Below are 26,472 nucleotides of genomic sequence, written 5' to 3' on the forward strand. Positions count from 1 at the left end.
TTGAGGTGAATAGTATCGAAACATTTAAGGAGAAGCTCGATAAGGACATGAGGGAGAAAAGCATAGAAGGATATGGTGATAGGCGAGATGAACAGGAGTGAGAGGAGGCCGCACTGTCGGAGGGTCAGTACTGAGGGAGTGCTGCACTGTCAAAGGGCCATTACTGAGGGAGTGCTGCACTGTCGGAGGGGAAGTACTGAGGGAGCGCTGCACTGTCGGAGGGTCAGTACTGAGGGAGTGCTGCACTGTCGGAGGGTCAGTACTGAGGGAGCGCCGCACTGTCGGAGGGTCAGTACTGAGGGAGCGCCGCACTGTCGGAGGGTCAGTACTGAGGGAGCGCCGCACTGTCGGAGGGTCAGTACTGAGGGAGTGCTGCACTGTCGGAAGGTCAGTACTGAGGGAGCGCCGCACTGTCGGAGGGTCAGTACTGAGGGAGCGCCGCACTGTCGGAGGGTCAGTACTGAGGGAGCGCCGCACTGTCGGAGGGTCAGTACTGAGGGAGCGCCGCACTGTCGGAGGGTCAGTACTGAGGGAGTGCCGCACTGTCGGAGGGTCAGTACCGAGGGAGCGCAGCACTGTCGGAGGGGCAGTACCGAGGGAGCGCCGCACTGTCGGAGGGGCAGTACCGAGGGAGTGCCGCACTGTCGGAGGGTCAGAACAAAGGGAGTGCTACACTGTGGGAGGGGCAGTACCGAGGGAGTGCTGCACTGTCGGAGGGTCAGTACTGAGGGAGTGCCGCACTGTCGGAAGGTCAGTACTGAGGGAGCGCCGCACTGTCGGAGGATCAGTACTGAGGGAGTGCTGCACTGTCGGAGGGTCAGTACTAAGGGAGCGCCGCACTGTCGGAGGGTCAGTACTGAGGGAGCGCCGCACTGTCGGAGGGTCAGTACTGAGGGAGTGCTGCACTGTCGGAGGGTCAGTACTGAGGGAGCGCCGCACTGTCGGAGGGTCAGTACTGAGGGAGTGCCGCACTGTCGGAGGGTCAGTACCGAGGGAGCGCCGCACTGTCGGAGGGGCAGTACCGAGGGAGCGCCGCACTGTGGGAGGGGCAGTACCGAGGGAGCGCCGCACTGTCGGAGGGTCAGTACTGAGGGAGTGCCGCACTGTTGGAGGGTCAGAACTAAGGGAGTGCTACACTGTGGTAGGGGCAGTACCGAGGGAGTGCTGCACTGTCGGAGGGTCAGTACTGAGGGAGTGCCTCACTGTCAGAGGTGCAGTACCGAGGGAGCACTGCACTGTCGGAGGTGCAGTACCGAGGGAGCGCTGCACTGTCGGAGGTGCAGTACCGAGGGAGCGCCGCACCGTCGGAGGGTCAGTACTGAGGGAGTGCCGCACTGTTGGAGGGTCAGTACCGAGGGAGCGCCGCACTGTCGGAGGGGCAGTACCGAGGGAGCGCCGCACTGTCGGAGGGTCAGTACCGAGGGAGCGCTGCACTGTCGAAGGGGCAGTACCGAGGGAGCGCCGCTCTGCCGGAGGGTCAGTACTGAGGGAGCGCTGCACTGTCGGAGGGGCAGTACCGAGGGAGCGCCGCACTGCCGGAGAGTCAGTACTGAGGGAGCGCTGCACTGTCGGAGGGGCAGTACCGAGGGAGCGCCGCACTGCCGGAGGGTCAGTACTGAGGGAGTGCCGCACTGTCGGAGGGTCAGTACCGAGGGAGTGCTGCACTGCCGGAGGGGCAGTACCGAGGGAGCGCCGCACTGCCGGAGGGGCAGTACTGAGGGAGCGCTGCACTGTCAGAGGGGCAGTACCGAGGGAGCGCCGCACCATCGGAGGGTCAGTACTGAGGGAGTGCCGCACTGTCGGAGGGGCAGTACCGAGGGAGCACCGCACTGTCAGAGGGTCAGTACTGAGGGAGTGCCGCACTGTCGGAGGGTCAGTACCGAGGGAGCGCTGCACTGTCGGAGAGGCAGTACCTAGGGAGCGCCGCACTGCCGGAGGGTCAGTACTGAGGGAGCGCCGCACTGTCGGAGGGTCAGTACTGAGGGAGCGCCGCACTGTCGGAGGGTCAGTACTGAGGGAGCGCCGCACTGTCGGAGGGTCAGAACTGAGGGAACGCCGCACTGTCGGAGGGTCAGTACTGAGGGAGTGCTGCACTGTCGGAGGGTCGGTACTGAGGGAGCGCCGCACTGTCGGAGGGTCAGTACTGAGGGAGCGCCGCACTGTCGGAGGGTCAGTACCGAGGGAGCGCCGCACTGTGGGAGGGGCAGTACCGAGGGAGCGCCGCACTGTGGGAGGGGCAGTACCGAGGGAGTGCTGCACTGTCGGAGGGTCAGTACTGAGGGAGTGCCGCACTGTCGGAGGGTCAGTACTGAGGGAGTGCTGCACTGTCGGAGGGTCAGTACTGAGGGAGCGCCGCACTGTCGGAGGGTCAGTACTGAGGGAGTGCCGCACTGTCGGAAGGTCAGTACTGAGGGAGCGCCGCACTGTCGGAGGGTCAGTACTGAGGGAGCGCCGCACTGTCGGAGGGTCAGAACTGAGGGAACGCCGCACTGTCGGAGGGTCAGTACTGAGGGAGTGCTGCACTGTCGGAGGGTCGGTACTGAGGGAGCGCCGCACTGTCGGAGGGTCAGTACTGAGGGAGCGCCGCACTGTCGGAGGGTCAGTACCGAGGGAGCGCCGCACTGTGGGAGGGGCAGTACCGAGGGAGCGCCGCACTGTGGGAGGGGCAGTACCGAGGGAGTGCTGCACTGTCGGAGGGTCAGTACTGAGGGAGTGCCGCACTGTCGGAGGGTCAGTACTGAGGGAGTGCTGCACTGTCGGAGGGTCAGTACTGAGGGAGCGCCGCACTGTCGGAGGGTCAGTACTGAGGGAGTGCCGCACTGTCGGAGGGTCAGTACCGAGGGAGCGCAGCACTGTCGGAGGGGCAGTACCGAGGGAGCGCCGCACTGTCGGAGGGGCAGTACCGAGGGAGTGCCGCACTGTCGGAGGGTCAGAACAAAGGGAGTGCTACACTGTGGGAGGGGCAGTACCGAGGGAGTGCTGCACTGTCGGAGGGTCAGTACTGAGGGAGTGCCGCACTGTCGGAAGGTCAGTACTGAGGGAGCGCCGCACTGTCGGAGGGTCAGTACTGAGGGAGTGCTGCACTGTCGGAGGGTCAGTACTGAGGGAGCGCCGCACTGTCGGAGGGTCAGTACTGAGGGAGCGCCGCACTGTCGGAGGGTCAGTACTGAGGGAGTGCTGCACTGTCGGAGGGTCAGTACTGAGGGAGCGCCGCACTGTCGGAGGATCAGTACTGAGGGAGTGCCGCACTGTCGGAGGGTCAGTACCGAGGGAGCGCCGCACTGTCGGAGGGGCAGTACCGAGGGAGCGCCGCACTGTGGGAGGGGCAGTACCGAGGGAGCGCCGCACTGTCGGAGGGTCAGTACTGAGGGAGTGCCGCACTGTTGGAGGGTCAGAACTAAGGGAGTGCTACACTGTGGTAGGGGCAGTACCGAGGGAGTGCTGCACTGTCGGAGGGTCAGTACAGAGGGAGCGCCACACTGTCGGAGGGTCAGTACTGAGGGAGCGCCGCACTGTCGGAGGGTCAGTACTGAGGGAGCGCCGCACTGTCGGAGGGTCAGAACTGAGGGAGCGCCGCACTGTCGGAGGGTCAGTACTGAGGGAGCGCCGCACTGTCGGAGGGTCAGTACTGAGGGAGCGCCGCACTGTCGGAGGGTCAGTACTGAGGGAGCGCCGCACTGTCGGAGGGTCAGAACTGAGGGAGCGCCGCACTGTCGGAGGGTCAGTACTGAGGGAGCGCCGCACTGTCGGAGGGTCAGAACTGAGGGAGCGCCGCACTGTCGGAGGGTCAGTACTGAGGGAGTGCTGCACTGTCGGAGGGTCAGTACTGAGGGAGCGCCGCACTGTCGGAGGGTCAGTACTGAGGGAGCGCCGCACTGTCGGAGGGTCAGTACCGAGGGAGCGCCGCACTGTGGGAGGGGCAGTACCGAGGGAGCGCCGCACTGTGGGAGGGGCAGTACCGAGGGAGTGCTGCACTGTCGGAGGGTCAGTAATGAGGGAGTGCCGCACTGTCGGAGGGTCAGAACTAAGGGAGTGCTACACTGTGGGAGGGGCAGTACCGAGGGAGTGCTGCACTGTCGGAGGGTCAGTACTGAGGGAGTGCCGCACTGTAAGAAGGTCAGTACAGAGGGAGCGCCACACTGTCGGAGCGGCAGTACCGAGGGAGCGCCGCACTGTCGGAGGGTCAGTACTGAGGGAGTGCTGCACTGTTGGAGGGTCAGTACCGAGGGAGCGCCGCACCGTCGGAGGGTCAGTACTGAGGGAGTGCCGCACTGTCGGAGGTGCAGTACGGAGGGAGCGCTGCACTGTCGGAGGTGCAGTACCGAGGGAGCGCCGCACCGTCGGAGGGTCAGTACTGAGGGAGTGCCGCACTGTCGGAGGGTCAGTACCGAGGGAGCGCCGCACTGTCGGAGGGGCAGTACCGAGGGAGCGCCGCACTGTCGGAGGGTCAGTACCGAGGGAGCGCTGCATTGTCGAAGGGGCAGTACCGAGGGAGCGCCGCTCTGCCGGAGGGTCAGTACTGAGGGAGTGCCTCACTGTCAGAGGTGCAGTACCGAGGGAGCACTGCACTGTCGGAGGTGCAGTACCGAGGGAGCGCTGCACTGTCGGAGATGCAGTACCGAGGGAGCGCCGCACCGTCGGAGGGTCAGTACTGAGGGAGTGCCGCACTGTTGGAGGGTCAGTACCGAGGGAGCGCCGCACTGTCGGAGGGGCAGTACCGAGGGAGCGCCGCACTGTCGGAGGGTCAGTACCGAGGGAGCGCTGCACTGTCGAAGGGGCAGTACCGAGGGAGCGCCGCTCTGCCGGAGGGTCAGTACTGAGGGAGCGCCTCACTGTCAGAGGGTCAGTACCGAGGGAGTGCTGCACTGCCGGAGGGGCAGTACCGAGGGAGCGCCGCACTGCCGGAGGGGCAGTACCGAGGGAGCGCTGCACGGTCAGAGGGGCAGTACCGAGGGAGCGCCGCACCATCGGAGGGTCAGTACTGAGGGAGTGCCGCACTGTCGGAGGGGCAGTACCGAGGGAGCGCCGCACTGCCGGAGAGTCAGTACTGAGGGAGCGCTGCACTGTCGGAGGGGCAGTACCGAGGGAGCGCCGCACTGCCGGAGGGTCAGTACTGAGGGAGTGCCGCACTGTCGGAGGGTCAGTACCGAGGGAGTGCTGCACTGCCGGAGGGGCAGTACCGAGGGAGCGCCGCACTGCCGGAGGGGCAGTACCGAGGGAGCGCTGCACGGTCAGAGGGGCAGTACCGAGGGAGCGCCGCACCATCGGAGGGTCAGTACTGAGGGAGTGCCGCACTGTCGGAGGGGCAGTACCGAGGGAGCACCGCACTGTCAGAGGGTCAGTACTGAGGGAGTGCCGCACTGTCGGAGGGTCAGTACCGAGGGAGCGCTGCACTGTCGGAGCGGCAGTACCTAGGGAGCGCCGCACTGCCGGAGGGTCAGTACTGAGGGAGCGCTGCACTGTCGGAGGGTCAGTACTGAGGGAGTGCTGCACTGTCGGAGGGGCAGTACCGAGGGAGCGCCGCACTGCCGGAGAGTCAGTACTGAGGGAGCGCTGCACTGTCGGAGGGTCAGTACTGAGGGAGTGCTGCACTGTCGGAGGGTCAGTACTGAGGGAGTGCTGTACTGTCGGAGGGTCAGTACTGAGGGAGCGTTGCACTGTCGGAGGGGCAGTACCGAGGGAGCGCCGCACTGCCGGAGAGTCAGTACTGAGGGAGCGCTGCACTGTCGGAGGGTCAGTACTGAGGGAGTGCTGCACTGTCGGAGGGTCAGTACTGAGGGAGTGCTGTACTGTCGGAGGGTCAGTACTGAGGGAGCGCCGCACTGTCGGAGGGTCAGTACTGAGGGAGCGTTGCACTGTCGGAGGGGCAGTACCGAGGGAGCGCCGCACTGCCGGAGAGTCAGTACTGAGGGAGCGCTGCACTGTCGGAGGGGCATACCGAGGGAGCGCCGCACTGCTGGAGGGTCAGTACTGAGGGAATGCCGCACTGTCGGAGGGTCAGTACCGAGGGAGTGCTGCACTTTCGGAGGGGCAGTACCAAGGGAGCGCTGCACTGTCGGAGGGTCAGTACTGAAGGAGTGCCGCACTGTCGGAGGGTCAGTACCGAGGGAGCGCTGCAGTGTCGGAGGGGCAGTACCGAGGGAGCGCCGCACTGCCGGAGGGTCAGTACTGAGGGAGTGCTGCACTGTCGGAGGGTCAGTACCGAGGGAGTGCTGCAATGTCGGAGGGGCAGTACCGAGGGAGCGCTGCACTGTCGGAGGGGCAGTACCGAGGGAGCGCCGCACCTTTGGAGGGTCAGTACTGAGGGAGTGCTGCACTATCGGAGGGTCAGTACCGAGGGAGTGCCGCACTGTCGGAGGGTCAATACCGAGGGAGCGCTGCACTGTCGGAGGGGCAGTACCGAGGGAGCGCCGCACTGCCGGAGGGTCAGTACTGAGGGAGCGCTGCACTGTCGGAGGGGCAGTACCGAGGGAGCGCCGCACTGCCGGAGGGTCAGTACTGAGGGAGTACCGCACTGTCGGAGGGTCAGTACAGAGGGAGTGCTGCACATTCGGAGGGGCAGTACCGAGGGAGCGCCGCACTGTCGGAGGGGCAGTACCGAGGGAGTGCTGCACTGTCGGAGGGGCAGTACCGAGGGAGTGCTGCACTGTCGGAGGGGCAGTACCGAGGGAGGGCCGCACCTTCGGAGGGTCAGTACTGAGGGAGTGCCGCACTGTCGGAGGGTCAGTACCGAAGGGAGCACCGCACTGCCGGAGGGTCAGTACCGAGGGAGCGCCGCACTGCCGGAGGGTCAGTACCGAGGGAGCGCCGCACTGTCGGAGGGTCAGTACCGATGGAGCACCGCACTGCCGGAGGGTCAGTACCGATGGAGCACCGCACTGCCGGAGGGTCAGTACCGAGGGAGCACTGCACTGCCGGAGGGTCAGTACCGAGGGAGCGCCGCACTGCCGGAGGGTCAGTACCGAGAGAGCGCCGCACTGCCGGAGGGTCAGTACCGAGAGAGCACCGCACTGCCGGAGGGTCAGTACCGAGGGAGCACCGCACTGCCGGAGGGTCAGTACTGAGGGAGCACCACACTGCCGGAGGGTCAGTACCGAGGGAGTGCCGCACTTTCGGAGGGTCAGTACCGAGGGAGCACCGCACTGCCGGAGGGTCAGTACCGAGGGAGCACCGCACTGCCGGAGGGTCAGTACTGAGGGAGCACCGCACTGCCGGAGGGTCAGTACTGAGGGAGCACCGCACTGCCGGAGGGTCAGTCCTGAGGGAGCACCGCACTGCCGGAGGGTCAGTACTGAGGGAGCACCGCACTGCCGGAGGGTCAGTACTGAGGGAGCACCGCACTGCCGGAGGGTCAGTACCGAGGGAGTGCCGCACTTTCGGAGGTGTCATCCTTCAGATTAGACGTCAAGCCTGAGATGTGTTGGTTCGTTCAGATGGATGCAGAGGAAATGATGATGCCATTGGAAGAACATGGAGTCTCCGGGCCAGCATTCCTCCCTGAAGCTGGTTGTGCTCCTGAAGGTGGCAATGTTCTGATTATTCAGTGTCCTGTTGCAGCGAACAAAGAGTTACAGAAGGGCTCAGGAATTTTGCTTTTCTACCAAATATGGTACATGCTGAGAAACACCATTCTCTGACCGTTCATTCAATCAATGAATGCTACAGGTGCTTTCAGATGGGATTCAAACAGTCTTCTGAAAACTGATCAGAATGCAATCTTGACTATTCTCAGAGCTTACACTAACGAGCACAGACGGATATTCCAACATAGGCTCATGTGACTGGCCAGACAGTGTTACCACAAACCAGATATCTATAGATTTGAGTCAATGAGAATTGATTAATGGAATCACCCATTTGCTGTATTGAGGCATATCCAAAACAGATCAATTTCTGGAAGAAATCCAGTGTTGAACATGAATTGCAGAGGAAAGGACAAGAATGACTTGAGAAAATAATTCAAGGTGGACTTCCTCCCCTCATGAGTGATTTGAATCTCAGAGTTCACCTTCTATTATTTTATATTTAGCACATCAAGCCCGTAGACACTCTCACACTAAGCTGCTCCAAATCCTGACCCTCAACACATTAACATTAAAAAAAACTCTGCTTGCCTATTAAGTGTGCCTCTCAAAGCTGCACTTCAATTAAACTAAAGACCTGAGACTGAGCTTCCAATATTTAAAATGACCGGGAATCACCTACATTAACGTACTAAGGACCTCCCTCAGATCTGGTGGTGAATGCGTGGCTGGAAAGATGGTGCAGGAGGGAGGGCTTTTGATTCTTGGGACATTGGGACTGGCTCTGGGGGAGATAGGACCTGTACAGGCCGGATGGGTTGCAGCTGATCAGAGCCGGGACGGAGTTCCTTGCGGGACGTTTTGCTCGTGCTGTTGGAGAGGGTTTAAACTAACCTTGTAGGGTTAGTTCAGCTCAGATTGGAGGGAAGCAAAGCTGGTAATTTGTCAGGGGTGTGGGAACCAGGAGAAAATATCAGAGAGGAATACCAAGGTGCACAGAATACTGGGGGATATAGATAGCACTAGAGTAGAGAATAGTAAGTTATTAGGTGGGGTCAGAGTAAGGGAGAAAGTAATAAACACTGAATCAGGGTTAATGTGCATGTATGTGAATGCACAGAGTGTGGTTAATAAGATGGTGAGGTACAGGTGCAGATTGCCATGTGGAAATATGATGTTGTGGCTATAACAGAGACCTGGCTCAAAGGAGGGCAGGATTGGGTGTTCAATATTCCTGGATACAAGGTGTTCAGGAAAGATAGGAAAGAGAAAAAAGGGGGAGGGTTGTCAGTATTGATTAAGGAGAGCATTGCAGTGCCGGAGAAAAAGGATGTCCCAGAGGGGTCAAGGACAGAATCAATTTGGCTAGAGCTAAGGAACAAAAAAGGTGCAGTTACATTGCTCGGTGTTGTCCATAGGCCACCAGCTATTGGGAAGGGCATGGAGGAACAGATTTGCAAGGAAATTACAGAGAGGTGCAAAAATTATACGGTAGTTATAATGGGGGACTTTAATTATCCAAACATACACTGCAATAATAGTAGTGTAAAGGGCAGTGAGGGGCAAGAGTTCCTAGAGTGTGTTCAGGAAAATTTTCTACAACAGTATGTTGCTGGTCCAATGAGAAAGGAGGCACTGCTAGACCTGGTTCTTGGGAATGAGGTGGGCCAAGTGGATCAAGTATCAGCAGCAGAGCATTTAGGGGATAGTGATCATTGTATCATAAGGTTTAGGTTGGCTATGGAAAAGGACAAAGAACAATCTAGAGTAAGAATAATTAACTGGGGGAGCGCCAATTGCAATGGGATAAGAATAGATCTGGGCCGAATAAATTGGAATCAAAGTTTGGAACGAAAAACAGTAGTTCAACCTTCAAAGAAGAGACAGTTGGGGCACAGTCAAGATACATTCCCTCAAAAGGGAAAGATAGGGCAAACAAATCCGGAGCTCCCTGGATGACAAAAGACAGAGATTAAGATGAAGAAAAAGTGTGCTTATGACAGATGTCAGGTGGATAATACAACTGAGAACCAGGCTGAATATAGAAGGATCAGAGGGAAATTGAAAAAGCAAATAAGAGAAGCAAAGAGGGAGAATGAAAAGAGACTGGCAGCTAACATTAAAGGGAATCCCAAAGTCTTCTATAGACATATAAATAGTGAAAAAGTGGTAAAAGGAGGAGTCGGGCTGATTAGGGACCAAAAAGGGGGATTTACACATGGAGGCAGGGGGAATAGCTGAGGTGCTAAATAAATACTTTGCATCTCTCTTTACCAAGGAAGAAGATGCAACCCAGGCCACAGTGAAAGGGAAGATAATTCAGACACTAGAAGGATTTAAACTTGATGATGAGGAAGTATTAGATAAAGCACCCGGACCGGATGAGATGCATCCAAGGATACTGAGGGAAGTGAGGGTGGAAATCGCAGAAGCACTGCCATAATCTTTCAGTCTTCCTTCGACTCGGGGGCAGTGCCAAAGGACTGGCGAATTGCAAACGTTACACCCTTGTTCAAAAAAGGCGTAAAGATAAGCCCAGCAACTAAAGCCTGGCTACCCGACCCGAACCCGACCAAACCCAACTACATGTGTCAGTTTCGGGTCGGGTCTGTATTCAGCATCCAGCATTCGGGTTCGGGTCAGGCTGGCCTGTACTGTTTTGTATTGCATTGTTTTCGTTTAATCTACGTTTTTTTCTGTTGTATTAATATGTTTGTTATTTTCAGGTCGGGTTGGGCATTTAAAAAAATTAAAGGACTCGGGGCCTGGGTCCAGTTGGCTCGGGTCCGGGTTTTTGGTTGTCAGGTCGGGCCTGGGTCTGGTTTTAATTTTTTACCCAAGCCAGGCTTTACCAGCAACTACAGGCCAGTCAGTTTAACTTCAGTGGTGGGGAAACTTCTAGAAAAAATAATTCAGGACAGAATTAATAGGCACATGGACAAATGGGGGTTAACTAAGGAAAGCCAGCATGGACGTCAAAGGGAAAATCATGTTTAACTAACTTGCTGGAGTTTTCTGAAGAGGTAACAGAGAGGGTTGATGAGGACAATGCTGTTGATGTGGTGTACATGGACTTTCAAAAGGCATTTGATACAGTGTCACACAGCAGACATGTGAGCAAACTTGTAGCTCATGGAATAAAAGGGACAGTAACAACATGGATACGGAATTGGCTGAGTGACAGGAAACAAACAGTAGTGATTAATGGATGTTTTTCAGGCTGGAGGAAGGTTTGTAGTGGAGTTCTCCAGGGGTCAGTGTTGGGACCCTTGCTTTTCCTGATATATATTAATGACCTAGTCCTTGGTGTACAGGGCACAATTTCAAAGTCTGCAGATGATACGAAACTTGGAAGCATTGTGAACTGTGAGGAGGATAGTGTAGAACTTCAAAAGGACATAGACAAGTTGGTGGAATGGGCAGACAGATGAAATTCAATGCAGAGAAATGTGAAATGATTCATTTTGGTAGGAAGAACATGGAGAGACAATATAGAATAAAGGGTACAATTCTAAAGGGGGTGCAGGAGCAGAGGGACCTGGGTGTATATGTGCATAAGTCATTGAAGGTGGCAGGACAGGTTGAGAAAGTGGTTAATAAAGCAAACAGTATCCTGGGCTTTAATAATAGGGACATAGAGTACAAGAGCAAGGAAGTTACATAATATAAAATAAAAACAAGAAATGCTGGAAATACTCATCAGGTCTGGCAGTATCTGTGGAGAGAGAAGCAGAGTTAATGTTTCAGCTCAGTGACCCTTCATCAGAACTGGCAAATATCTTCCAGACCTACTGAGTATTTCCAGCATTTCTTGTTTTTATTTCAGATTTCCAGCATCTGCAGTATTTTGCTTTTATTATAGCAAGTAAGTTATGTTGAACTTATATAAGACACTAGTTCAGCCTCAGCTGGAGTATTGCATCCAGTTCTGGGTGCCACACTTTAGGAAAGGCGTGAGGGCATTGGAGAGAGTACAGAAAAGATTCACGAGAATGGTTCCAGGGATGAGGAACTTCAGTTATGAAGATAGATTGGAGAAGTTAGGACTGTTTTCCTTAGAAAAAAGACTGAGAGGTGATTTGATAGAGATATTTAAAATTATGCCGGGTCTGGACAGAGTAGATAGAGAGAAACTGTTCCCACTCGTGAAAGGGGAGGGTTTAAACTAATGCGGCAGGGGGATGGGAACCAAATGAGGTCAGTAGAGAGTAAGGATGTAGTAACTAAAGCCTGTAAGGAACTAGATAATGAAGTCAGCGTGACTAAGGGAAAGAGTAAACAGGGAGCAGATGATGAAAGCAAAGGGACTGGTGGTCTGAGGTGTATTTGTTTTAATGCAAGAAGTGTAGTAGGTAAGGCAGATGAACTTAGGGCTTGGATTAGTACCTGGGAGTATGATGTTATTGCTATTACTGAGACTTGGTTAAGGGAAGGGCATGATTGGCAACTAAATATCCCAGGATACCGATGCTTCAGGCGGGATAGAGGGAGGTAAAAGGGGTGGAGGAGTTGCATTACTGGTCAAAGAGGATATCACAGCTGTGCTGAAGGAGGGCACTATGGAGGACACGAGCTGTGAGGCGATATGGGCAGAACTCAGAAATAGGAAGGGTGCGGTAACAATGTTGGGGCTGTACTACAGGCCTCCCAACAGCGAGCGTGAGATAGAGGTACAAATATGGAAACAGATTATGGAAAGCTGTAGGAGCAACAGGGTGGTGGTGATAGGAGATTTTAATTTTCCCAACATTGACTGGGATTCACTTAATGTCAGAGGTCTAGATGGAGCAGAATTTGTAAGGAGCATCCAGGAGGGTTTTCTGGAGCAGTATGTAAATAGTCCAACTCGGAAAGGGGCCATACTGGACCTGGTGTTGGGAAATGAGCCGGGCCAGGTGGTTGACGTTTCAGTAGGGGACTACTTTGGGAATAGTGATCACAATTCCGTAAGTTTTAGAATACTCATGGACAAAGACGAGAGTGGTCCTAAAGGAAGAGTGCGAAATTGGGGGAAGGCCAACTATACCAAAATTCGGCAGGAGCTGGGGAATGTAGATTGGGAGCAGCTGTTTGAAGGTAAATCCACATTTGAGATGTGGGAGGCTTTTAAAGAGAGGTTGATTAGCGTGCAGGAGAGACATGTTCCTGTGAAAATGAGGGGCAGAAATGGCAAGATTAGGGAACCATGGATGACAGGTGAAATTGTGAGACTAGCGAAGAGGAAAAAGGAAGCATACATAAGGTCTAGGCGGCTGAAGAAAGACGAAGCTTTGAAAGAATATCGGGATTGTAGGCACAATCTGAAGCGAGGAATTAAGAGGGCTAAAAGGGGTCATGAAATATCTTTAGCAAACAGGGTTAAGGAAAATCCCAAAGCCTTTTATTCATATATAAGGAGCAAGAGGGTAACTAGAGAAAGGATTGGCCCACTCAAGAACAAAGGAGGAAAGTTATGCGTGGAGTCAGAGAAAATGGGTGAGATTCTAAACGAGTACTTTGCATCGGTATTCACCGAGGAGAGGGACATGACGGATGTTGAAGTTAGGGACAGATCTTTGATTACTCTAGGTCAAGTCGGCATAAGGAGGGAGGAAGTGTTGGGTATTCTAAAAGGCATTAATGTGGACAAGTCCCCAGGTCCGGATGGAATCTATCCCAGGTTATTGTGGGAAGCGAGAGAGGAAATAGTTGGGGCCTTAACAGATATCTTTGCAACATCCTTAAACACGGGTGAGGTCCCGGAGGACTGGAGAATTGCTAATGTTGTCCCCTTGTTTAAGAAGGGTAGCAGGGATAATCCAGGTAATTATAGACCGGTGAGCCTGACGTCAGTGGTAGGGAAGCTGCTGGAGAAGATACTGAGGGATAGGATCTATTCCCATCTGGAAGAAAATGGGCTTATCAGTGATAGGCAACATGGTTTTGTGCAGGGAAGGTCATGTCTTACCAACTTAATAGAATTCTTTGAGGAAGTGACAAAGTTGATTGATGAGGGAAGGGCTGTAGATGTCATATACATGTACTTCAGTAAGGCGTTTGATAAGGTTCCCCATGGTAGGCTGATGGAGAAAGTGAAGGCGCATGGGGTCCAAGGTGTACTAGCTAGATGGATAAAGAACTGGCTGGGCAACAGGAGACAGAGAGTAGCAGTGGAAGGGAGTTTCTCAAAATGGAGACGTGTGACCAGTGGTGTTCCACAGGGATCCGTGCTGGGACCACTGTTGTTTGTGATATACATAAATGATTTGGAAGAAAGTATAGGTGGTCTGATTAGCAAGTTTGCAGACGACACTAAGATTGGTGGAGTAGCAGATACTGAAGGGGACTGTCAGAGAATACAGCAGAATATAGATAGATTGGAGAGTTGGGCAGAGAAATGGCAGATGGAGTTCAATCAGGGCAAATGCGAGGTGATGCATTTTGGAAGATCCAATTCAAGAGTGAACTATACAGTAAATGGAAAAGTCCTGGGGAAAATTGATGTACAGAGAGATTTGGGTGTTCAGGTCCATTGTTCCCTGAAGGTGGCAACGCAGGTCAATAGAGTGGTCAAGAAGGCATACGGCATGCTTTCCTTCATCGGACGGGGTATTGAGTACAAGAGTTGGCAGGTCATGTTACAGTTGTATAGGACTTTGGTTCGGCCACATTTGGAATACTGCGTGCAGTTCTGGTCCCCACATTACCAAAAGGATGTGGATGCTTTGGAGAGGGTGCAGAGGAGATTCACCAGGATGTTGCCTGGTATGGAGGGCGCTAGCTATGAAGAGAGGTTGAGTAGATTAGGATTATTTTCATTAGAAAGACGGAGGTTGAGGGGGGACCTGATTGAAGTGTACAAAATCATGAGAGGTATAGACAGAGTGGATAGCAAGAAGCTTTTTCTCAGAGTGGGGGATTCAATTACAAGGGGACACGAGTTCAAAGTGAAAGGGGAAAAGTTTAGGGGGGATATGCGTGGAACTTTCTTTACGCAGAGGGTGGTGGGTGCCTGGAACGCTTTGCCAGTGGAGGTGGTAGACGCGGGCACGATAGCGTCTTTTAAGATGTATCTAGACAGATACATGAATGGGCAGGAAGTAAAGAGATACAGACCCTTAGAAAATAGGCGACAGGTTTAGATAGAGGATCTGGATCGGCGTAGACTTGGAGGGCCGAAGGGCCTGTTCCTGTGCTGTAATTTTCTTTGTTCTTTGTTTGATCGAGAACGAGAGCACACAGATTTAAAGTATTTGGTAAGAGAAGCAAAAGTGACATGAGGAAAAACATTTTCAGGCAGCGAGTGATTAAGGTCTGGAATGCGCTGCCTGAGTGTGTGGTGGAGGCAGGTTCAATTGAAGCATTAAAAAGGGAATTAGACTGTTAGATGAAAAGGAAGAATGTGCAGGGTTATGGGGAGAAGGCAGGGGAATGGCATTAGGTGAACTGCTCATTCAGAGAGCCAGCGCAGACACGATGGGCCAAATGGCCTCCTTCTGTGCTGTAACAATTCTGTGATGAAGACCAGCCATGAATTGTCGCAGTCAAAGTATGAAGATCATCTGCTGGTGACCATAGAACAACCTGCAAACATTTTCATCATGGCCACTTCAGCCCGTCTGTCCAAACTGCTCTTTCTCTACTCTTCTTTCTACACATTCACAGCCCTGCTTTCACTTCCCTCTCCCTGCACTGGGTCAGCATACAGTCTGTTATTTGAATTGTTCTTTGCACTCCCATGAGGAGCTTTGGGACATCTACATTAAAGGTGCTGTAACAAATGCAAGTTACTGGTTGATCACTGCTCTACATTCAGTTACATCGAGTCTACAAGACAACCAATTCAGCCCAAATGGTCGACAGCAAGTCAGGAGTGTGATGGAATACTATCCATTTGCCTGGATGGGTGCAGCTCCAACAACACTCAAGAAGCTCGACACCATCCAGGACAAAGCAGCCTGCTAGATCAGCACCCCATTCACTCCCTCCACCACCGACGCACAGTGGCAGAAATGTGTACCATTTACAAGATGCACTGCAGCAACGCACCAAGGCTCCTTCCAAACTTGCAGCCTCTATCAACTAGAAGGGCAAGGGTAGCAGAGACATGGGAACACCACCACCTGCAGGTTCCCCTCCAAACCACACACCATCCTGACTTGGAACTATATCATCGTTCCTTCACTGTCACTGGGTTAAAACCCTGGAATTCCCTTCCTAACAGCACTCAGGGTGTACTTACGTGAACTGCAGTGGTTCAAGACAGCAACTCACCACCACCTTCTCAAGGGCAATTAGGGATGGGCAATAAATGCTGGCCTAGCCAGGGATGCCCACATCCCAACAATGAGAAATAAGGTTTGTCAATGATGTACCCTTGGCAGCAAAACATACCCAGAAATAACAGCATGGAGAGAGAGGATGAAAAATGGGACTGCGACTTGTGATTGGTGACATTCAAGTTAATATTATGAAAAAACTAGCTAGGCCAATACTGGAAATTAAGTAGTGAAGATGAGTGACATTATAATGGAATTCTGGTTTAAAATGCTGCTCAGGAAGAGGCATGTGGTAGAAATAGACCACACTCGGAGCACTGTGTACAGTTCTGGTCTCCATATAGACCAAACTCGGAGCACTGTGTACAGTTCTGGTCTCCATATAGACCACTCTCGGAGCACTGTGTACAGTTCTGGTCTCCATATAGATCACACTCGGAGCACTGTGTACAGTTCTGGTCTCCATATAGACCAAACTCGGAGCACTGTGTACAGTTCTGGTCTCCATATAGATCACACTCGGAGCACTGTGCACAGTTCTGGTCTCCATATAGACCACTCGGAGCACTGTGTACAGTTCTGGTCTCCATATAGACCAAACTCGGAGCACTGTGTACAGTTCTGGTCTCCATATAGACCACTCTCGGAGCACTGTGTACAGTTCTGGTCTCCATATAGATCACACTCGGAGCACTGTGTACAGTTCTGGTCTCCATATAGATCACACTCGGAGCACAGTGTACAGTTCTGGTCTCCATATAGATCACACTCGGAGCACTGTGTACAGTTCTGGTCTCCATATAGATCACACTCGGAGCACTGTGTACAGTTCTGGTCTCCATATAGATCACACTCGGAGCACTGTGTACAGTTCTAGTCTCCATATAGATCACACTCGGAGCACTGTGTACAGTTCTAGTCTCCATATAGATCACACTCGGAGCACTGTGCACAGTTCTGGTCTCCATATAGACCAAACTCGGAGCACTGTGTACAGTTCCGGTCTCCATATAGACCAAACTCGGAGCACTGTGTACAGTTCCGGTCTCCATATAGACCACTCTCGGAGCACTGTGTACAGTTCTGGTCTCCATATAGATCACACGGAGCACTGTGTACAGTTCTGGTCTCCATATAGATCACACTCGGAGCACTGTGTACAGTTCTGGTCTCCATATAGACCAAACTCGGAGCACTGTGTACAGTTCTGGTCTCCATATAGATCACACTTGGAGCACTGTGTACAGTTCTAGTCTCCATATAGACCAAACTCGGAGCACTGTGTACAGTTCTGGTCTCCATATAGATCACACTCGGAGCACTGTGTACAGTTCTGGTCTCCATATAGATCACACTCGGAGCACTGTGTACAGTTCTAGTCTCCATATAGATCACACTCGGAGCACTGTGTACAGTTCTAGTCTCCATATAGATCACACTCGGAGCACTGTGCACAGTTCTGGTCTCCATATAGACCAAACTCGGAGCACTGTGTACAGTTCCGGTCTCCATATAGACCAAACTCGGAGCACTGTGTACAGTTCCGGTCTCCATATAGACCACTCTCGGAGCACTGTGTACAGTTCTGGTCTCCATATAGATCACACTTGGAGCACTGTGTACAGTTCTGGTCTCCATATAGATCACACTCGGAGCACTGTGTACAGTTCTGGTCTCCATATAGATCACACTCGGAGCACTGTGTACAGTTCTGGTCTCCATATAGACCAAACTCGGAGCACTGTGTACAGTTCTGGTCTCCATATAGATCACACTTGGAGCACTGTGTACAGTTCTAGTCTCCATATAGACCAAACTCGGAGCACTGTGTACAGTTCTGGTCTCCATATAGATCACACTCGGAGCACTGTGTACAGTTCTGGTCTCCATATAGATCACACTCGGAGCACAGTGTACAGTTCTGGTCTCCATATAGACCACACTCGGAGCACTGTGTACAGTTCTGGTCTCCATATAGACCACTCGGAGCACTGTGTACAGTTCTGGTCTCCATATAGACCAAACTCGGAGCACTGTGTACAGTTCTGGTCTCCATATAGACCAAACTCGGAGCACTGTGTACAGTTCTGGTCTCCATATAGACCAAACTCGGAGCACTGTGTACAGTTCTGGTCTCCATATCGACCACTCTCGGAGCACTGTGTACAGTTCTGGTCTCCATATAGATCACACTTGGAGCACTGTGTACAGTTCTGGTCTCCATATAGATCAAACTCAGAGCACTGTGTACAGTTCTGGTCTCCATATAGATCACACTCGGAGCACTGTGTACAGTTCTGGTCTCCATATAGATCACACTCGGAGCACTGTGTACAGTTCTAGTCTCCATATAGATCACACTCGGAGCACTGTGTACAGTTCTAGTCTCCATATAGATCACACTCGGAGCACTGTGCACAGTTCTGGTCTCCATATAGACCACTCGGAGCACTGTGTACAGTTCTGGTCTCCATATAGACCAAACACGGAGCACTGTGTACAGTTCCGGTCTCCATATAGACCAAACTCGGAGCACTGTGTACAGTTCCGGTCTCCATATAGACCACTCTCGGAGCACTGTGTACAGTTCTGGTCTCCATATAGATCACACTTGGAGCACTGTGTACAGTTCTGGTCTCCATATAGATCACACTTGGAGCACTGTGTACAGTTCTGGTCTCCATATAGATCACACTCGGAGCACTGTGTACAGTTCTGGTCTCCATATAGATCACACTTGGAGCACTGTGTACAGTTCTGGTCTCCATATAGATCACACTCGGAGCACTGTGTACAGTTCTGGTCTCCATTTAGATCAGACTCGGAGCACTGTGTACAGTTCTGGTTTCCATATAGATCACATTCGGAGCACTGTGATTTACTAAAATGAGAACGGCCAGGAGAGGTTTTCCTTATCGGGAAAGATTGAACAGGCTGGGGCTGTTTTCTCTAGAAAAGAGAAGGCTGAGGGATGACTTGATAGAAGTCTTTAAGATATTGCAACGGTTTAACAGGGTAGACAGGGAAGCAAAATTTCTACTTGCAGAGAAGACCAGATCTAGAGGCCCTCAATATAAGTTCGTCACTGATAAACCCAATCGGGAATTCAGGAGAAACATCTTTACCCAGAGAGTGGTGAGAATGTGGAACTCACTACTACATCTTTACCCAGAGAGTGGTGAGAATGTGGAACTCACTACTACATCTTTACCCAGGGAGTGGTTAAGGTGAATAATATTGATACATTTAAGGGGAAGCTAGACAAGCACATGATGGAGAAATGAAAAGAAGGATATGCTGATAGCGTGAAATGAGGGTGAGGAGGAGGTTCATATGGAGCATATACAGCAGCATGAACATGTTAGTCTTAATTCCTGTTTCTGTGTTGTAAATAGCACAGCCCAGGTAGATAAGGTGGTTAGGAAGTCATATGGGATACTTGCCTTTATTTGCCGAGGCATAGAATATAAGAACAGGAAGGTTATGATGGAGCTGTATAAAACGCTAGTTAGGCCACAGCTGGAGTACTGTGTACAGTTCTGGGCACCACACTATCGGAAGGATGTGATTGCACTGGAGAGGGTGCAGAGGAGATTCACCAGGATGTTGCCTGGGCTGGAGGATTTCAGCTTTGAAGAGAGACTGGATAGGCTAGGGTTGTTTTCCTTAGAGCAGAGAAGGCTGAGGGGAGACCTGATTGAGGTGTACAAAATTATGAGGGGCATTGATCAGTTAGATAGGAAGAAATTTTTTCCCTTAGTGCAGGGATCTATAACCAGGGGGCATAGTGGGCAGCACAGTGGTACAGTGGTTAGCACTGCAGCCTCACAGCTCCAGTGACCCGGGTTCGATTCCGGGTACTGCCTGTGTGGAGTTTGCAAGTTCTCCCTGTGTCTGCGTGGGTTTTCTCCGGGTGCTCCGGTTTCCTCCCACAAGCCAAAAGACTTGCAGGTTGATAGGTAAATTGGCCATTATAAATTGTCACTAGTATATGTTGGTGGTAGGGAAATATAGGGACAGGTGGGGATGTTTGGTAGGAATATGGGATTAGTGTAGGATTAGTATAAATGGGTGGTTGATGTTCGGCACAGACTCGGTGGGCCGAAGGGCCTGTTTCAGTGCTGTATCTCTAAACTAAACTAATCTAATCTAATCTGGCGTATAAACCAGATTGTCGGGAGTTTTTTGCAAATCTAACTCAATAATTTTGATATTTCAATTTCTCTTGCACACACATGCTGTGCAATGAGTAATTTCAATGTTTCTTCCCTGCACTGACTGCAGAGATTAGTCGGATTCATTTTCCAGCTTCTTTGTAACTGATTGGGATTTTTTTTGAAGTTAGTTGGATGATTGGATTAGTATTACGGATGGAAACTGCAGATATGGCAAGATTTATATCACTGCCTCTTTTGAAAGATAATTTCCCACCCTGTTCCACTACTGTACAATATTAGAATTTGATTTGATACAATTACATAAAGTGAGCAGAGCCTAATGACAAGGTATCAACATTAACACAGTTACACACGTTACAGGAATGAAGAACAAACTGTAACACCAGAGAAACCACATGAAAGTAGAAAATGCTGGAAACGCACAGCAGGTCCATCAGGATTGGATACCAAAGCAGTTTAATATCATGCTGAGAGTCCCTCCCTCAGACCTGCTCTTTATTTCCAGTTTTCTTCCCTTTCTTCCTGTTGCAGTTTATTCTATATTTGGATATTTTTATGTAACATCCAGAAACATTTTTACAAGCTGTACAATCTTTCCAGATACCAGGTATTCACAGCGAGTAAGAGTGACAGGTCAGACTGACGGTCAGTGATGGAGTGACGGGTCAGACTGATGGTCAGTAATAGAGTGACGGGTCAGACTGATGGTCAGTGATGGAGTGACAGGTCAGACTGATGGTCAGTAATAGAGTGACGGGTCACACTGATGGTGAGTGATGGATCAGACTGATGGTCAGCAATAGAGTGACGGGTCAGACTGATGGTGAGTGATGGGTCAGACTGATGGTCAGTAATAGAGTGACGGGTCAGACTGATGGTCAGTGATGGAGTGACAGGTCAGACTGATGGTCAGTGAAAGAGTGATGGGTCAGACTGATGGTGAGTGACAGGTCAGACTGATGGTCAGTGATGGAGTGATGGGTCAGACTGATGGTGAGTGACAGGTCAGACTGATGGTCAGTGATGGAGTGATGGGTCAGACTGATGGTGAGTGACAGGTCAGACTGATGGTCAGTGATGGAGTGACGGGTCAGACCGATGGTCAGTGACAGATCAGACTGATGGTCAGTGATGGAGTGACGGGTCAGACCGATGGTCAGTGAAATAGTGATGGATCAGACTGATGGTGAGTGACAGGTCAGACTGATGGTCAGTTATGGAGTGACGGGTCAGACTGATGGTGAGTGACAGGTCAGACTGATGGTCAGTAATAGACTGACGGGATAGACTGATGGTGAGTGACGGGTCAGACTGATGGTCAGTGACGGGTCAGACTGATGGTCAGTGATGGAGTGACGGGTCAGACTGATGGTCAGTGACGGAGTGACGGTCAGACTGTTGGTCAGTGAAAGAGTGACGGGTCAGACTGATGGTGAGTGACAGGTCAGACTGATGGTCAGTAATAGAGTGACGAGTCAGACTGATGGTGAGTGACGGGTCAGACTGATGGTCAGTGATAGAGTGACGGGTCAGACTGATGGTGAGTGACGGGTCAGACTGATGGTCAGTGATAGAGTGACGGGTCAGACTGATGGTGAGCGACAGTTCTGACTGATGGTCAGTAATAGAGTGACGGGTCAGACTGATGGTGAGTGACGGGTCAGACTGATGGTCAGTGATAGAGTGACGGGTCAGACTGATGGTGAGTGACGGGTCAGACTGATGGTCAGTGATAGAGTGACGGGTCAGACTGATGGTGAGCGACAGTTCTGACTGATGGTCAGTAATAGAGTGACGGGTCAGACTGATGGTCAGTGACGGGTCAGACTGATGGTCAGTGATAGAGTGACAGGTCAGACTGATGGTGACTGACGGGTCAGACTGATGGGCAGTGACGGAGTGACGGTCAGACTGTTGGTCAGTGAAAGAGTGACGGGTCAGACTGATGGTGAGTGACAGGTCAGACTGATGGTCAGTAATAGAGTGACGAGTCAGACTGATGGTGAGTGACAGATCAGACTGATGGTCAGTGATGGAGTGACGGGTCAGACTGTTGGTCAGTGAAAGAGTGACGGGTCAGACTGATGGTGAGTGACAGGTCAGACTGATGGTCAGTAATAGAGTGACGGGTCAGACTGATGGTGAGTGACGGGTCAGACTGATGGTGAGCGACAGTTCTGACTGATGGTCAGTGATAGAGTGACAGGTCAGACTGATGGTGAGTGACGGGTCAGACTGATGGTCAGTGATAGAGTGTCAGGTCAGACTGATGATGAGTGACGGGTCAAACTGATGGTCAGTGACAAAGTGACGGGTCAGACTGATGGTGAGCGACAGTTCTGACTGATGGTCAGTAATAGAGTGACGGGTCAGACTGATGGTGAGTGACGGGTCAGACTGATGGTCAGTGATAGAGTGACGGGTCAGACTCATGGTCAGTGATAGAGTGACGGGTCAGACTGATGGTGAGTGACGGGTCAGACTGATGGTCAGTGATAGAGTGACAGGTCAGACTGATGGTGAGTGACGTGTCAGACTGATGGTCAGTGATAGAGTGACGGGTCATACTGATGGTCAGTGATGGGTCAGACTGATGGTCAGTGATGGAGTGACGGGTCAGACTGATGGTGAGTGACAGGTCAGACTGATGGTCAGTGATGGAGTGACGGGTCAGACTGATGGTGAGTGACGGGTCAGACTGATGGTGAGTGACGGGTCAGACTGATGGTGAGTGACAGGTCTGACTGATGGTCAGTGACGGAGTGACGGGTCGGACTGATAGTGAGTGACGGGTCAAACTGATGGTCAGTGATAGAGAGACGGGTCAGACTGATGGTGAGTGACAGTTCTGACTGATGGTCAGTAATAGAGTGACGGGTCAGACTGATGGTGAGTGACGGGTCAGACTGATGGTCAGTGATAGAGTGACGGGTCAGACTGATGGTCAGTGATCGAGTGACGGGTCAGACTGATGGTGAGTGACGGGTCAGACTGATGGTGAGTGACGGGTCAGACTGATGGTCAATGATAGAGTGACAGGTCAGACTGATGGTGAGTGACGTGTCAGACTGATGGTCAGTGATAGAGTGACAGGTCAGACTGATGGTGAGTGACGGGTCAGACTGATGGTCAGTGACGGAGTGACGGTCAGACTGTTGGTCAGTGATGGAGTGACGGGTCATACTGATGGTCAGTGATGGGTCAGACTGATGGTCAGTGATAGAGTGACAGGTCAGACTGATGGTGAGTGACAGGTCAGACTGATGGTCAGTGATGGAGTGACGGGTCAGACTGATGGTGAGTGAGGGGTCAGACTGATGGTGAGTGACAGGTCTGACTGATGGTCAGTGACGGAGTGACGGGTCAGACTGATAGTGAGAGACGGGTCAGACTGATGGTGAGTGACAGTTCTGACTGATGGTCAGTGACGGAGTGACGGGTCAGACTGATAGTGAGAGACGGGTCAGACTGATGGTGAGAGACGGGTCAGACTGATGGTGAGTGACAGGTCAGACTGATGGTCAGTGACGGAGTGACGGGTCAGACTGATGGTGAGTGACTGTAACGAGTCAATGACAGAGTGCTGGTCAGTGAATGGTCAGTGATGGGTCATTTAACAGTAATGTGTCAGAGTGACAGTGGACAGTCACAGGTCGGGGTTGGTCAGAGTGATCGGTCAAAACAGTAACGGGTCAATGGTCAGTGAGGCCGGAACCGGTTCCCCGCCGCCTGCACACGTGCTAAAGGCGAGGCCGGGGAGCGGGGCCGGAGCCGGGCTCTGCTGGTGTGAGGGCCGGGGAGCGGGGAGGGGAACCGGGACAGAAAGAGAAGCGGATTCAGACTCACAGCGACTCCCGGTGTCTGGAACTCCGCTCCCGCTCCCGCTCCCGCTCTCTGTTTCCGCTCCGCACGGGATTGGGCGGCGCCTCAGATTCGCTACTTCACTGGATACTGAGAGCAGCCAATCAGCGGCCCGGACCCGGGGTAACCCCGGGACATTCTGTACCGGGACCCGGGATAAACCCGGGACAGTCTGTACCGGGACCCGGGATAAACCCGGGACAGTCTGTACCGGGACCCGGGATAAACCCGGGAGAGTCTGTACCGGGACCCGGGATAAACCCGGGAGAGTCTGTACCGGGACACGGGATAAACCCGGGAGAGTCTGTACCGGGACACGGGATAAACCCGGGAGAGTCTGTACCGGGACACGGGATAAACCCGGGAGAGTCTGTACCGGGACCCGGGATAAACCCGGGAGAGTCTGTACCGGGACACGGGATAAACCCGGGAGAGTCTGTACCGGGACACGGGATAAACCCGGGAGAGTCTGTACCGGGACACGGGATAAATCCGGGAGAGTCTGTACCGGGACCCGGGGTAAACCCGGGAGAGTCTGTACCGGGATCCGGGATAAATCCGAGAGAGTCTGTACCGGGACACGGGATAAACCCTGGAGAGTCTGTACCGGGACACGGGATAAACCCGAGAGAGTCTGCACCGGGACACGGGATAAACCCTGGAGAGTCTGTACCGGGACACGGGATAAACCCGAGAGAGTCTGCACCGGGACACGGGATAAACCCGGGTGAGTCTGCACCGGGACCCGGGATAAACCCGGGAGAGTCTGTACCGGGACACGGGATAAACCCGGGTGAGTCTGCACCGGGACCCGGGATAAACCCGGGAGAGTCTGCACCGGGACACGGGACAAACCCGGGAGAGTCTGTACCGGGACACGGGATAAACCCGGGAGAGTCTGCATCGGGACCCGGGATAAACCCGGAAGAGTCTGCACCGGGACACGGGATAAACCCGGGTGAGTCTGCACCGGGACACGGGATAAACCCGGGAGAGTCTGTATCGGGACACGGATAAACCCGGGAGAGTCTGTACCGGAATAAACACGGGAGAATCTGTACCGGGGCACGGGATAAACCCGAGAGAGTCTGCACCGGGACACGGGATAAACCCGGGAGAGTCTGTACCGGGACCCGGGATAAACCCGGGAGAGTCTGTACCGGGACACGAGTAAACCCGGGAGAGTCTGTACCAGGACCCGGGATAAACCCGGGAGAGTCTGTACCGGAATAAACACGGGGGAATCTGTACCGGGGCACGGGATAAACCCGAGAGAGTCTGTACCGGGACACAGGATAAACCCGGGAGAGTCTATCGGGACCTGGGATAAACCCGGGAGAGTCTGTACCGGGACACGGGATAAACCCGGGAGAGTCTGTACCGGGACACGGGATAAACCCGGGAGAGTCTGTACCGGGACACGGGATAAACCCGGGAGAGTCTATGCCGGGACACGAGTAAATCCGGGAGAGTCTGTACCGGGATCCGGGATAAACCCGGGAGAGTCTGTACCGGGACCCGGGATAAACCCGGGAGAGTCTGCACCGGGACACGAGATAAACCCGGGAGAGTCTGTACCGGGACACGGGATAAACCCGGGTGAGTCTGTATCGGGAGACGGGATAAACCCGGGAGAGTCTGTACCGGGACACGGGATAAACCCGGGTGAGTCTGCACCGGGACACGGGATAAACCCGGGAGAGTCTATCGGGACCCGGGATAAACCCGGGAGAGTCTGTACCGGGACACAGGATAAACCCGGGAGAGTCTGTACCGGGACACGGGATAAACCCGGGAGAGTCTGTACCGGGACCCAGGATAAACCCGGGAGTGTCTGTACCGGGACACGGGATAAACCCGGGAGAGTCTATGCCGGGACACGAGTAAACCCGGGAGAGTCTGTACCGGGATCCGGGATAAACCCGGAAGAGTCTGTACCGGGACCCGGGATAAACCCGGGAGAGTCTGTACCGGGACACGGGATAAACCCGGGAGAGTCTGTACCGGGACACGGGATAAACACGGGAGAGTCTGTACCGGGACACGGGATAAACCCGGGAGAGTCTGAACCGGGACACGGGATAAACCCGGGTGAGTCTGTATCGGGAGACGGGATAAACCCGGGAGAGTCTGTACCGGGACACGGGATAAACCCGGGAGAGTCTGTACCGGGACCTGGGAGAAACCCGGGAGAGTCTGAACCGATACCTGGGATAAACCCGGGACAGTCTGTACCAGGACACGGGATAAACCCGGGAGAGTCTGAACCTGGACACGGGATAAACCCGGGTGAGTCTGTACCGGGACACGGGATAAACCCGGGAGAGTCTGTACCGGGACACGGGATAAACACGGGAGAGTCTGTACCGGGACACGGGATAAACCCGGGAGAGTCTGAACCGGGACACGGGATAAACCCGGGTGAGTCTGTACCGGGACACGGGATAAACTCGGGAGAGTCTGTACCGGGACACGGGATAAACCCGGGAGAGTCTGTACTGGGACCTGGGATAAACCCGGGAGAGTCTGTACCGGGACACGGGATAAACCCGGGAGAGTCTGAACCGGGACACGGGATAAACCCGGGTGAGTCTGTATCGGGAGACGGGATAAACCCGGGAGAGTCTGTACCGGGACACGGGATAAACCCGG

The 26,472-nt window shown here is 53.2% G+C and overlaps 2 protein-coding genes across 3 annotated transcripts in view; one reads left to right on the forward strand and one right to left on the reverse strand.

The window, feature by feature from the left end:
• Positions 1 to 26,472, forward strand: part of LOC137378417 (uncharacterized) — a 576,275-nt gene that overhangs the window by 463,872 nt on the left and 85,931 nt on the right. The window contains exon 1 of one of the 2 annotated variants that reach the window (XM_068048743.1): positions 6,335 to 6,359. The exons of the other annotated variant lie outside the window; for it this stretch is intronic. The gene's annotated coding sequence lies outside the window, so the exon portion shown is untranslated. Of the gene's footprint in view, positions 1 to 6,334; positions 6,360 to 26,472 lie in introns of those variants that run through there. 2 annotated transcript variants of the gene reach the window in all.
• Positions 1 to 26,472, reverse strand: part of osgn1 (oxidative stress induced growth inhibitor 1) — a 98,461-nt gene that overhangs the window by 35,257 nt on the left and 36,732 nt on the right.

The sequence above is a fragment of the Heterodontus francisci genome, chromosome 16 (genome assembly GCF_036365525.1).
Source record: "Heterodontus francisci isolate sHetFra1 chromosome 16, sHetFra1.hap1, whole genome shotgun sequence".
Classification (NCBI taxonomy): domain Eukaryota; kingdom Metazoa; phylum Chordata; class Chondrichthyes; order Heterodontiformes; family Heterodontidae; genus Heterodontus; species Heterodontus francisci.